The sequence below is a fragment of the Lepidochelys olivacea genome (assembly GCF_965140295.1).
Source record: "Lepidochelys olivacea isolate rLepOli2 genome assembly, chromosome: 2".
NCBI classification, from domain to species: Eukaryota; Metazoa; Chordata; order Testudines; family Cheloniidae; genus Lepidochelys; species Lepidochelys olivacea.
Window position 1 is genome coordinate 130389069 of NC_140412.1, and position 13155 is coordinate 130402223.

At 39.5% G+C, this 13155-nt stretch overlaps 1 long non-coding RNA gene across 1 annotated transcript in view; it reads left to right on the plus strand.

Annotated features, from left to right (window-relative positions):
* Positions 1-3766: 3766 nt before the first annotated feature.
* LOC311515191 overlaps positions 3767-13155 on the plus strand; it is a 53940-nt gene continuing 44551 nt past the window's right edge. Inside the window, exon 1 of the long non-coding RNA XR_014710078.1 lies at positions 3767-3860. This is a non-coding gene — a long non-coding RNA (uncharacterized lncRNA). The remainder of the gene's footprint in view (positions 3861-13155) is intronic.

Consider the following 13155-nt stretch of genomic DNA (forward strand, 5'->3'; position numbering starts at 1 on the left):
CAATGAATATATGTGGGGAGAGTACAATGGAGGATTAATACTGTGCAGAATAGAAGTGAGAAGTGATTATATATGTGCTATTATGGCCATCTTTTTCTTTAACCTCATGATGTTCTTTAGAATGTTTCATATCTTTTCACTCAGGAGAGATGGATTTGTCAGAGTTCCTATCCAATCATAGTAGCAAAGAAGAAGTGCATCTGAAGAAGTGGAGCTTATGCTCCAATACCTCTGTTAGTCTATAAGTTGCCACAGAACTCTTTGCCACTTTTACACATCCAGACTAACACGGCTACCCCCTGATACTATCCAATCATAGAAATCTATTTGTTTCATATATTTTTCCTGATGACATTGTTGCTGATCTGTAGCAGCATGAGATAACACTGACCCCTGTCATAAATATAAAGGGAAGGGTAAACACCTTTAAAATCCCTTCTGGTCAGAGGAAAAACCCTTTCCCCTGTAAAGGGTTAAGAAGCTAGGATAACCTCGCTGGCACCTGACCAAAATGACCAATGAGGAGACAAGATACTTTCAAAGCTGGAGTGGGAGAGAAACAAAGGTTGTCTCTGTCTGTGTGATGCTTTTGCCAGGAACAGAAAAGGAATGGAGTCTTAGAACTTAGTAAGTAATCTAGCTAGATATGTGTTAGATTCTGTTTTGTTTAAGTGGCTGATAAAATAAGCTGTGCTGAATGAAATGTATATTCCTGTTTTTTGCATCTTTTGGTAACTTAAGGTTTTGTCTAGAGGGATTCTCTATGTTTTGAATCTGATTACCCTGTAAGGTATTTACCATCCTGATTTTACAGAGGTGATTCTTTTATTTTTTCTTCAATTAAAATTCTTCTTTTAAGAACCTGATTGCTTTTTCATTGTTCTTAAGATCCAAGGGTTTGGGTCTGTGTTCACCTAGGCAAATTGGTGAGGATTTTTATCAAGCCCTCCCCAGGAAAGGGGGTGTAGGATTTGGGGAGGATTTTGGGGGAAAGAGATTTCCAAGCGGGCTCTTTCCCTGTTATATATTTGTTAAACACTTGTTGGTGGCAGCAATAAAGTCCAAGGGCAAAAGGTAAAATAGTTTGTACCTTGGGGAAGTTTTAACCTAAGCTGGTAAAAATAACCTTAGGGGGTTTTCATGCAGGTCCCCACATCTGTACCCTAGAGTTCAGAGTGGGGAAGGAACCTTGACAATCCCTCTGATTGGTTTTATTATGTGATTCTTCACTTAGGGCCACATTGTTCACTCTGCCATAATGGGTGGATGAAGATGCATTGCATCCAGGTGAGTGGACAAAACATGAGAGTGTTCCCTCTGCCACATCATTCTCCTTTTCCCATGGTTAGCAGCAGTCGGTAGGCCAACACTCCAGCAGTGTCTAAGAGGGTTTGGATATTAACCTGTAGACCAGGATAAGGCAGCTGTGGAAGTAGGTGGGATTTGGAGCGGGATAAATGCTATTCACTGAATTATCTCCACCATAAACTTCTCTCTCCCGAGGAGGATTTCTTGAGGAAGAGTCAGGCAGGAAAACTTCTCCATCAGGAACAGAAGAACAGAAGAACGCTCATACTGTGTCAGACCAGAGGTCCATCCAACCCAGTATCCTGTCTTCCAATAATGGCCAGAAACCATGCTGCTTTGGGGCATCATCCAATGCAGGCAGACTGGCTTCCATGGAGCCAATGAGATTGACTGACTGGCTTTGGAGGATAAACCCACTCTTTTATCTGGGAAGCAAACCATCTCCCCAAGTCCGTAGAAGAATTCATCCTCCAGCCATGTGAGGGGAAGTTTGCTTTCTCCTGTACAGCAGTATCCCAGGTAGAAGGCAATGTGGTTCCATACACAACTTCATCCCAGACTTTATTTTACATTCTGAATTAAGACATTTTTAGCCTTCCAAATAGAGAAGCGCTCAAGGTTTTTCTTCCACAGTTGCCTGTGTCCCCAGCCCTCTCTTTGCAGAAGACATTAGGCTTATTGGGTTTCTTCACTATTTTTAGAACTATTAGAAGTTCACTTTCGTTCTTTCAGTGTGAGGCAATTCTGGTGACAATGCAGCGTTAGTAAACAGTTGTTTATAAATACCGTGTATTTGACCCCCATCTTGACTTGACGATTATGTGTATTGCAGAGGAGGTCAGAACTTTACTCTACCCTCATCAAAAATTCCATTATCCAGCTGACCTGTTGAGTGAAAAAAGGTCCATAGCCTGGATTCAATCCACTTTTGCTTTTTCTAAAAGGGATAACCACTGGATTCTCAGTTCACCCTTGGGTTCTGTAGTAAGAATCTTTCTAGCACGAGGCTTCCTGATATCTTGTATGGAAAGGAAAGATAGAGAAATTTCAGGCCAATAGGGAGGGCAAAAATGGTTTGGACCTCATGTTAATAGTAACAAACTCCATAAAAAACATGGGTTCACAGATAACCCTTCCTGTTTGTGTGCCCTTGAGAAAGTGCAAGGGTATGCAACATTTTCAGAAATCATCACAGAAAGTTGTTTAGACCTCAGGAAAGCTGGAGCTTGTCCCCAATTTGAGGGACTGATTCACCTAAACTTGATTTTAACTCAGAGTCCTTTCAAAATCATTTATAACCTTATCTATTAGGATTCTTAATCTGGCAAAAAAACAACAACAACAGAAAGTATAACAAACACTGAAAGTCTTATGGCCTAAGTTCCAACTGAGTACAGCAATCTTATGGCCTGGTCATATGAATATGAGTTATGTGAGGGATGTGCAAAGATGTAGACTTCACAAAAAATGAAGAATGATTTTTTTTGGGGGGGGGGTGAAACAAAGGTTTCTTTCCTTTATAAACAATATAATTTTTAGTTAAATAATTTTCCACTAACAGCAATTGACTGATAAAACTCCATATCAAAACAAGTTATAAACTCTCATTTTGCTGCGTGAAAGTCTGTACTCATTGCTGGAAATGTCAAAATTTGTCTCTCTGAAATGTCTGAACTCTTGTGGAAATCTGCAAACATCTGTTTTTAAATATGAAGAATACAACAACGTTTTCAAAATAACACAAGTGACACAAACAGACATCCAAATAATCACAAACTCTGAGTAATTATGAGATCAATAAACAAACAATGGGGAAATTCTTAAGGCATTCAAGTGACCTTTTAGAATAAAGAGAGAAGGCTATGCATAATACAAATCTGCAAACAGATTACCTGCCACATGAATTTTATAATTATTGCTCTGTTTTCTAAAGCACTTTTCATCAGCAGGAGTGATGAGTTCTTGAGTCAGCATGTTAAAGTCTTGTCAGCATTTAAACATTCTGCTTCCAGTATCGTAATTAACATAACAGTTTAATTACAGTATTATATATAATTTAATAAATGTATACATCTTCAGTCGTTGTTGGGCAGTGCAGAAACCCCATGCAGGTAAGGCACAAATGCAGACCATGAAGAGAGAGGATGAGGACCAGCTGAGGTCAATTATGACCACTGTAGAGATTTGGCTTTCAGACAGAACTCTGAGTGGAGAAAAGTGACTGCCTCCTCAGAGCCCTGAGGAGAGGATTCAAGGTCACTGAGCTATTGGATTCTGTAAATGGTTAAGCCAAGCACAAGATATGGTCAGGGAGTTAGGCTGATTTGTGTTTCTCTGGAGAGGACTGGCTCGGAGTCAAGCCATTCTCTTTTGCTTTTCTTGGACTGGATTGCAAAAAGTCATAAGGCAGTTTCTTTTGTTCTCCGCTTGTGTGTCCTAGAGGGGAAAGACACCTTTCAGTATGGCTGTAGAGACACATCACCCTGCTTGTGACTGGAAAACTAGAATGCAGTCAGAGAAAAGCTGGGGGAGGATTTGCACCTGACACAGAGGTAAGGGACTTTTCCACAGTAGGGCAAATAGTTCTGAGCTGCCAGTCATGTAATAATACTATAGTCAATGAGATGTAGTTACAAGAATATCTAGAACATGAATATGGGTTTGTTGAAGTAAAGTTACTGGACCACAGTGTGTCTTTTCTTACACCTTGTGTGGTGTTATGGACTCCAATTGGCTTTCATAGGTGTAAGTCAACACAGTGTTTACTACAGATATTTCACTATGATTGCCTGAAAATGCTTTGTTTCAGAGTAGCAGCCGTGTTAGTCTGTATTCAAAAAATGAAAAGGAGTGCTTGTGGCACCTTAGAGAATAGTCTCTAAGGTGCCACAAGTACTCCTTTTCTTTTTGAAAATGCTTTATTTAGCGCACATAGTAGAAATTTTAACAAAGATCATTATTCTCTAATTGAGGAGTTCTCTAATTGACTTGGATGGGACCAGGATTTTTCCTCCAAATTTGTGAATGCCCACTTAACAAAGTTATTCTGAAATGTACAAAGCCCTGTGCATGATTTTGTTGCACTGCTTTGATTAAAATCAAGCTACATAGCTCAGATCCTCTGAAACTTTTTGAAAATGCATCCCCTTATGCACATCCATGTGCAGCCCAAGAGCTGCACACACTTGACATATCAACATCTTAACCTTCACAAGGGTAGTGTCTGAGAGAAAAATGATCATTTTGATCCTTAGCTTGACTTTAAGAATGAGCAACCAAGATTTTGAGATAGTTTGAGAACACTGTGGCTCCTGCAGCTCAGACAAAAAATGCTTTGTAAGCTGAAAGTCAACAGGACAAAAAGAATGTATATTCTTTTGGGGGGTGAAGGGAAAGAAAGTGAAATGTCTATGCAACATTAAGGTTCAGTTAAAATAGGAAAGTCAAGACATTTACAGTAGCATTATATTGTAAGACAGGCCTTAATCCTACAAAAAAGATCTGCATGTGGATTCTGATCACTTCAACAGAACTCTGAATAGTTAATGGTCCACATGGGGTTTTAGATAAAATGCCAGTTTTCTTCCTTATCGCTGCCTCTAAATATTTTCACACTATCTGTAAACAATGCATGCCTATGGTACGGTGTAAGGATGTGAATAACCTGGCCATCTGATTTGAACAGATATGTAGAATTTTTTTTATTCCTGCTTTCCTTCTTAAGCATAACCCTGAATGCACAACTGAGGATATTTTAAACATGATTTTGAACACACAGGAAGCAAAATATGGCTAAGAAAGAAATAATGTCAGAATCTTAATTATTTTATTTCCTTATGCTTTAGACATTAATTGTGCCACTTTAAACATGAAACACTATTACTACAATGTTAATTAACAAAGTTATAGTCCAATAAAGCCTAGTACTGGACGGGAAGCAGTTTAGCCTTGCTTTAGGCTACGAAACTTAAAGTGCTGTGCACCGGGATGTGCCTGTATGACTTAATAGGGTTCAGAGGTGACTTTCATTCAAAGCAGAACTCTTATCCTAGTTCTATTAGCAGCTTAGCAATACCACCATTTGGTTTTCATACATAGCATAGCAACATTTATTTTAAAGAGAAAATACTAAGACACACTGGCACAGCAGTCAGTGCTCCTGGCAAACATGAGGCACTCTTACTAAAATGAATGCATGTTAAAGACAACAAACAGTTTTCCAGGTACTAGTGCATGTATTTCTGGAGCTAATACATTTCCATTATTTAAGTGCAAGCACAGAATGTACAGTATTAATGCTTACTGGCAGGACCCCATGGCTGCAAGGGCTTGATTGCACGGGCTTGTCTGTAACTGGCTGCATTACTTACTGGCCGAGGATTGTGGTGGATTCCCCAGCAAGATTTGGATGTTTTTTTCTACAAGAGGGTCTCTAGTTCAAATCGGCCACAAGATTTCCCTGAGTTAATTCGTGTGTCATACAGGAGGTCAGACTACAGGATCACAACAGTTGCTTCTGGGCTTTAAAGTACAATTCTAAATGCCTTTTTAAAATTAACTTTTGTTCAAACAATGTTAAAAATATTGAAGCACATTGCTGTAGTTGGACCTAGGTTTAACTGAAATATGTAGATAATTGCTAAAAGCTATTTGTGTAAATAAGTGCAGCCTCACTGAGATTACCTTATGCTTCCTAAAACCACTATGTCTAGCTATGTTGACCAAATTACGTAAGTGCCTCATCGCAAACAACTTGGTTGAAACAATACATCATCAGAATCTGAGTGAAACACTTTTGCTTCTGTAAACATGTAATTATGTGGAAGAGGAAGCACGTTCAGATCCTGAATGGAACGATTTGGATACAAATCACTGTGGTGTCAGTCTTACCAGCAGAACAATGCAACATCACTTATTTTGCTTCCTCATCTGGCAGCATCTCATTTATTCATTATCTTGCTTCTTGCTCGTTCTCAGCTAATTATACAAGCGCCTGTAAGAAGATCTTTAAATCCTTCATGTCATGAAGCAAGCTCTAAATCAAATTTAATTTCAAAGTAGCTATATAATTGATCTGTCTGGCTGACAGCTTCTTTAAGATGTTTGAAAACCTTCACAAATTATCTTGAAGTCAAGTGCTTCTGTGCACCATAATCATTGTATGTTCATGTTTTTAAGGAAGGTTTTCTTTCAAACTGAACTGGGCATAATTCAAAGTCTCCCCACTTAGGCAGTAAGGGTGAACCATTTTTACTTCCAATTGCCAAAAGAACACACAATTTGATTTAAGCACAGAGTCTTCAGCTATATTCTCAGTGGAATGTCTGCTGTTGCCTTTGTACTTGCTTAAGTCAGTGTCTTTTGCATAACTCTGAATGGTTAGAATTGAAATCATGATATAGGCCACCAATATCAATGAAATTCTTATGCACAGAGCTTAGCCTGGCACCTTTATAACTATCCTAACAGCTGATAATCAACAAATCCTTGGAACCACCACACAAGGCCTCCCTTCACTCTCAGTTTAGCTTTCTTCAGCTACTTGATTCATCTTGATGCTGTATCTAATGAGGGAACATCATTTAAGGTCACAGTGGTATTTGCCCCACCTCCCTGAAAAGTCAAGAGGAGCACATCATGCCACCAAACTATCTCTGATGCTATCGCTACTAAAAATAAAAAGCCAATGACAGCACAAATGGCTTCATTGTACTCATTTTGGTACAGAGACCTTGGGTTTATCCTTATTTTGCTGAAAGACACTATTGTTCCAATAGTGCCAACAAGGCAAGTTAATATAAGTATGTATTTTCACATGCTGAATGAGACTATATAGTTCCCCCAAGTAGGTCCCAAGTAAATGTAAGCAGCTCTTATATCAACTGTTCTAGATCACAATAGCGGCCAGGTTCAAGTGACACAACAATATTCTATCGGCCAGTCTGGGTATGTTCTAACTAACTAAAGAGGCATAATGGGCTATCTGGTAAGAGAGTCCCCAACTTGCTGTGCTCTAGAAAATTAAAAATAAGGGACTAATTTACCAGTCTGGAGCTTATTTCAGCAAGGGGCAGATGCTGAATCAGTTGTAGCTTCTAATAAAATCAGAGGGTGGCAACTCTGATTATCAACTTCCTAAGCAGCATGAAAACTGGATGTGGCACATTGGTATGTTAGCAGTGATTCTGTAAAAGAATTGGCCCTGATTCTGAGCTCCAATTGGTTAGATGATGGGCTGGGAGAAAGAATTGGCTACTTTGCTCATCCAGAGTGCTGATGGATTAGAGCAGGCAGGAAATTCCACACCTGGCTTCATGCTGCCAGCTGGCCTCGCACTGGAGGATGAAGATGGCACCCTAGGAGAGGGAAAGTATGTTCCTGTTGTAAAGAAGCAGTAGGACAAACAGCCTGAGTTTGGAGATGAAAGGTGGGTGCTGGGAGCAGCCTGGTACATGGAAATTATAAAGTCACACTGCATGCTAGAATCTGTCCCTGCCCCAAAGGGAAAAATAATCCCTTAATCTATGACTGAGGCCACAGGATCAGTTTGGATTGGTTGCTAATCTAATGAATTGTTTAATAATAATGCTAAATTCTGTGTATGGTATTATGAGTTTTACAATGTTTTGGGGATATATTCACACATTTTAGCTATTCTACAACTTTGGGGAAGGCAGAAGTTAGCAGAAGGGCTCTGAACTTGCATTGAGGGGTGGGTATCTGGGACAATCAATGAAAAAGGAGCCCCACTACACAGGTAACTGACACCAGTAAAACAAGTGTTAAGACACAACCTGTGTGTCTAAGACATTTCTCCTTCCATCTACGTTTAAAGGTGTCTGTCCTCTGGAACAAAGGGTTATGTCAAATCTAACTATTAGTAATGTTGATGCCTGTGGTTAGAGATCTTATATGTGCATTGCCTCCAACTGAACCATTGATTCCACCAGGTGTGTGAAGTTTGGCAGTATGGCTGCTCCCTGATACTACAAAGTGGAGAGTAGTAAGAAATGCTTGGTCTGGCTATAGCCCAAACCATCTGGGAAAGAATTTTGGTCTGGGCCTTCAGTACAGAAGATCACGTTCTGGCTAACCAACTAATGCAAAAGTGATTTTGCTGGTTCCAAAAAAATGAAGTGGGCTAAAAAACTAATTACATTGCTGATTGCATCTGGATTTGAACCAGTGTGGTGTAAAATCTGTGTTTTAAGGTATCACTGACTATTACAAATTCTAGACAGAACTTCTGAAAAGTTTCTTTTGTTTGAAATTCCATAAGCAAAGAAAATCTGTGGTAAGCCACTCATTTCAATCCAAATTTTCTTTTCCTTATTAGGTACCTGCAAATGTAAAATAATCGTACTATATTTGCTTGGTAGCTTGATTTATGTTAAAACATCCAATACTCAAGAACTGATCAATGCTTTATTAATGTTAACCAACCGGCATATGTAAGGAAGCATCCTTTATGTTGAAGTACTTATAATGTAACCTTTATACTGTTAGTGTTTTGCTTTTTTTGGTGTGACATGCAAAATATAATTTATAAGCTTCTACTTCGTTGAAGCATTTACTACTTTTGCAAATTTTAGTTATCAATATAGACTTCTTTCTTAGGTTGTAATCTGAATGCTTGGCATTTGTGAACTCACAGAATAAAATAATACAATAACCTTTGGTGTTTTGTCAGATATAATTTGTTGATTTATAGGACATCGTATTAAACTGAAAAATTTCTTCTTGCAATAAGAGCTAGACTTTCTTGAAATTAAATATGCCACTGAGAAATTCCCTTCCTTAAACACTGTAAAATTTAGATAAGACATTTTTATGGCACAGGAACTGTGAACACTTAAGTCAGGATTTATATGTTTAATGTAATTGCCCATTAAAATGAGTACAAAACAATGCTCAGTATAAATAACAGAAAATCAGTCAACAGAATTTCTACCATCATTATGTCTTATGCACTTAATATGCACAGGCCATCCTACCAAACAATGACACCCTTATGCCAATCCACATCATTTTGGAAACAATATGTACAGTATTGTGTATCAGGTTTATTAGCATCAACAAATAGCAACCTTTGATTTAAGGTGTTAAATACACAAATCACTAATAACAGGTTGTAGAAGCATAGGACTGGAAGGGACCTCGAGAGGTCATCTAGTCTAGTCCCTTGCACTCATTGCAGGACTAACTATTATCTAGACTATCGCTGACAGGTGTTTGTCTAAACTGCTCTTAAAAATCTCCAATGACAGAGATTCCACAACCTCCTTAGGTAATTTATTCCATTGCTTAACCACCCTGACACTTAGGAAGTTTTTCCTAATGTCCAACCTAAACTGCTCTTGCTGCAAATTAAGCCCATTGATTCTTGTCCGATCCACAGAATTTCAAGAGATTTTTTTTCTCCTCCTTACAACAACCTTTTATGTCTTTGAAAACTGTTACGTCTTCTCATCTTTAGACTAAACAAATGTATTTTTTATAAACTTCCCTCATAGGGCATGTTTTGTGGATCTTTAATCATTTGTGTTGCTCTTCTCTGGGCTTTATCCAATTTATCCACCTCTTTCCTGAAATGTGGCTCCCAGAACTGGACACAATACTCCAGTCAAGGCCTAATCAGCGTAGAATAGAATGGAAGAATTACTTCTCGTGTCTTGCTTACCATGCTCCTGCTAATAGAGCCCAGAATGATGTTTGCGCTTTTTTTTGCAACAGTTTTACATTGTTGAATCATATTTAGTTTGTGGTGTTGGATCATATTAAAGAAGTTCTGTATTAAAATCACAAATGAGTTTGATTCCCCAGAGTTTAAATTCCAGGGTATTACTAATTAAGAGGTCTCTTGGTTTTTGGTACTGTTTCTCTCCCTCTATGTGTGAAACTTGCAAGCTGCTAATTGTGTTAGTACATTCTAAGACAGAGTCTGTTCTCAAAGCAATTCACAGAGAGAGAGACTCAAAGCAATACTCTAACAACAGAAACAGCACCCAGAGACTCCCCACCCTTTTGTTGTATTAACAATTGTGATTAAAATAGAGATAGAGGATGTATGTAGATGGATGCTTGGTGTGGATAATAACTGAATGATCAGGGAGGTGCCAGCCTAAGAATCCAGTGTCCATCGGCTGAAGAAGGCGTCAAGTGGAAATAACCAGAGGACCCCACCCGGAGGGCAGACTGGAATCCACCCAACAGCCTCAAGAATGGGAGAACCAAAGAACAAGATAACATCTTGGAGCCGTCAGGAATGTGCTATCTGCTGATTGATTCAGCAACAGCATGATGAAGCAATTCCCATAGACTGGCATAGGAAGAAATTCCTATAAAAATAGACTCTAAAAAGTGAGAACTTTGGGGTCTGATTCTGCAAACCAACTTCCAGGAGCATCAGATGAGCATCTGACAAGGCCCTGCTCCCTCCTCATGTCCAGGCCACCTGGCCAGTGGCTTGGCATGAGCAACTCTAAGGCTGGTAACTATGATAACAACCTTGCAGAACCTGTGTGTGTGGGTGTGTATGTGTGTGTGTGTTTGTATGAATGAATGTGTGAATAAATATGAGATTGAATGGAATGTTATAGCTATAACTAACTGCTTACTATGATTCTTTCTGTATTCACAATAAATGTGGTATTTTGCCTTTTTCCCTTTAATAAGATCCTGCTGGTTTTTATTTTATTGGTACAACAGTGGTCCACTAGATCCCTTTTCCCCAGTTCTCTTTTCTTGGCAGTCCTTTCCCATTTTGTACATGTGCAACTGATTGTTCCTTCCTAAGTGGAGTACTTGCATTTGTCCTCATTGAATTTCATCCTATTTACCTCAGACCATTTCTCCATTTTTTCCAGATCAGTTTGAATTTTAATCCTATCTTCCAAAGCACTTGCAAACTGTCCCATATTGCTGTCATTCACAAACTTTACAAGTGTACTCTCTATGCCATTATCTAAATCATTGATGAAAATACTGAAGAGAACTAGACCCAGAACTGAACCCTGCATGATCTCACTTGTTATGCCCTTCCAGCTTGACTGTAAACCGCTGATAACTACTCTCTGGGAATGGTTTTCCAGCCAGTTATGCATCCACCTTATAGTAGCTCCATCGAGGTTGTATTTCCCTACTTTGTTTATGAGAAGATCATGAGAGACATTATCAGAAGCCTTAATAAAGTAAAGATATACCACATTTACCACTTTCCCCCATCCACAAGGCTTGTTACCCTCTTAAAGACAGCTATTAGTTTGGTTTGACATTGACATGATTAGTTCTTGACAAATCCATGCTGACTGTTACTTATCACCTTACCATCTTCTAGGTGTCTGCAAACTTGATTGCTTGATTATTTGCTCCATTATCTTTCTGGGAACTGAAGTTAAGGTTACCGGTCTGTAGTTCTCTGGGTTGTCTTTATTCCCATTTTTATAGATTGGTACTATATTTGCCTGCAGTGGTCCCTTGCTCTCAAGTGCTCTTCAAGTGGGGAGGGAGTCCACTCCACTTCACAGCACCAGGCAACAATATTCAGGATTGGGCTCCCTGGGTGATGGTGGTGGTGAGGCAAGTGACAAGCAGGCTATAGCTCAGACCCTTCTGGCTGGGGAAAAACAACTGTTAACAATCTAGAGCTCTGGCCCCAGGTGGGGTTGCGAACTAAGCAGTCTTTAACCCTGAGCCTCCCAGCTAGGGTGGACAGAAATCACCAGTCTAAGGCTCTGACCCTCTGTGTGGGCAGAGCAGGGAGCAGGCTTTAGCCTAACTGTCCCTGGTTAAGGCAGCCAGCAAACACACAGTCTGGGGCGCTGCAGCCAAAACACAGCACAGGTCTTCCAGCCACGGAGGAGTCAGCTGCCACTTCAGGGGTGGGGTTGGGGGTATGTCGATCTGGACCCACCCTACTTCACCTATTCTCAGCCCAGGGCCCTAACAGTGGCGGAGGGGTCCACCACTGGGTCAGCATGTATCCCATTGAAACACAGTGACTTGCACTCTTGCAGTAAAACTGGACTAAAGTCTGGTTTCCCTGGGCTACTAATCCGGGTGCAGGGATTCATAGTTCAAGGGTCCTCCGTCTCCTTCAAGGACTAGGAGTTGGTCTGACAATCTTTTATAACCCTTTTTTCTTATATTCTGACATTGCCAGGACCATTGATTAGTTTTTGGCCTCTTGCCCCTGGTTGCCGTTCTAAGGGACCACAATTAGGATTCTGACTGCTAGTATAGTCCTCTTGAATTGATACATTATGCAGTGCTTTCAATACATAAATCCTGCTGCTTCATGGTTACATATACAAAAAGCCTTTAAAAATCTGCTAATTCTTTCTCAAACTGTTATTCTGAAGTTTGTATTTATCACAAGATGCATATTGCTAAATCTTATAACCCTAGATCAAACACTTGGGCTAAGTTATACTAACTGCTAGATGGTGTGTTAGGCCTCAAACTTATTCCAAAGCCAATTTAAAATCTTATTTTCCCCCTACTTTCATAATATCATTGTTTTTATTATCACTTCCTTATGCATCTTAGTTTTTCCAAACAATTTATAGTTTGATTTTAGGTAGGGACCTCCCAATATCAGGTCAGGGGTCAAAGGTCAACAAATATAACTAGTAAGTCTGAACAGATTCTTAGGGGTGTTAAGCACCAAGTAATTTAGTTCCCCAAATTACAAAAAAATGTATAATCTAGAAAAACAAAGTGGCAGGCCAAATCTTCTCTCTGTTAATGCCACTCCATGGATAAACCTCTCCCACTATTGTAATTGCATGAGGTTCTTTACCATACCTTTGGCAACACCACAATTAAAGACAGGCAACATACTCCCAA